We start from the raw sequence: 1,472 nt of genomic DNA, 5'->3' as shown, positions 1-1,472 counted from the left end.
TCTTTTTATTCTTAGGTTATGAAATAATGTGGTCCATATAAAAACTTATTTTAAAAACTAGTTCTTTATACAGGGTCTGGGGAGATGACTTAATCATTAAGGTACTCGCCATGCAAATGTGAGGACCTGTCTCAGATTCTCAGCACCTACTTAAAAAAAGCAAAAGCAAGGTACTGTGGCACATATCTGCAGGTTCAGCATTGGAAAGGCCAAGACAGGATGGTTCCTGGAGCTTGCTGACTGGCCAGTCTATCTGAATCTGAGAGCTCCGTGTTCGGTGAGAGACTCTGTCTCAGAAAATACTGTGGAAAGCAATTGAGGAAGATACTTTGTTGATCTGGCCTCTACAAAAGCATACACACATGCATGCACACAAACACATGCATACACATGTGTGTGATTATGTGTGCACACGCATTCACATACTCATATAAAAACCATATTGAGGGATGGAGAGGTTCAGGGTTTAAGAGTGGTTTCAGCTTTTCTGTAGGACTCGATTTCTGTTCCCAGCATCTATATTGGGTGGCCCACAAACCACCTGTAACTACTCTAGCTCCTGCATACACCCCCCCCTCTCTCTCACACACACACACAGAGAGAGAGAGAGAGAGAGAGAGAGAGAGAGAGAGAGAGAGAGAATGAAAGAGAGAGAGATCTAAAATAAGTACATGTGTACCATAATGGTTGGGTTGTTCTTTCTTTTACTATGCTGAACAGAGGCAGTTAAAGGCTTCATACAACATTGCTGTCTTTCATTGTTTCCTCCTCTCTCCTATAATCTCTATTTTATTAGAGTTGGCCATTATCAAATGCAAAATACTAAAAAATGTATTTTCATTAGGCACTTTTCAGTCCTCTTGTCTTTAAGATCTGGTCATTCGCTTATTTCTCCAAAAGATTCCTACATTTCGACTGGACTCAAAAGTAGAAGCTCTCAGTGAAGGCAGCTGACGTCACTTGGAAATCTGTTCCTGGCATTTTTCTTTGATGTCTTTAATTCTCTTGGTCAAAAATTTGGCATATTCTCTGCCTCCTTTCTATTTTTCTTAGTGTGTTGTTTCTTCAGAGCAAGACATTGGTGTTTGTTCTACAGGACACGTGGATTCACAAGAAGCTGGACTGGGCATGCTTTGGGCTTCTTACATTCTTTGTTTAAGGGCTTTTGGTGGTTAAGATTGTTTGGTAGTTAAGGTGGTTATTATCTTCTTTAGAGAGACTAGAAAAGTTATGGATTCTGCTAGCTCTTTTGGGTCCCAATAACTGAGGCGCAGTGGTATTTGTCAGGCCGGGAATATTTCCCCTTTTTGCTCTGACTGACACCCACAATGCATCCGCAGGCAGATTTCGTTTTCTCTACCCATTTCTCTTTGGTCTGTAACAAGCATGCTCCTCAGTCAACAGCAGGAACATTGTGCTGTGTTCAAGACACTTTCCTTCCTGGGAAGACCTTGCTTTCATCTCCAGCTTTG

The sequence above is a fragment of the Microtus oregoni genome, unplaced genomic scaffold, assembly GCF_018167655.1.
Source record: "Microtus oregoni isolate MIOR12 unplaced genomic scaffold, Mior012 000054F_ref0000373, whole genome shotgun sequence".
In the NCBI taxonomy this organism is placed as follows: domain Eukaryota; kingdom Metazoa; phylum Chordata; class Mammalia; order Rodentia; family Cricetidae; genus Microtus; species Microtus oregoni.
The sequence above is the reverse complement of the archived record's forward strand: the minus strand, read 5'-3'. Positions refer to the sequence as shown.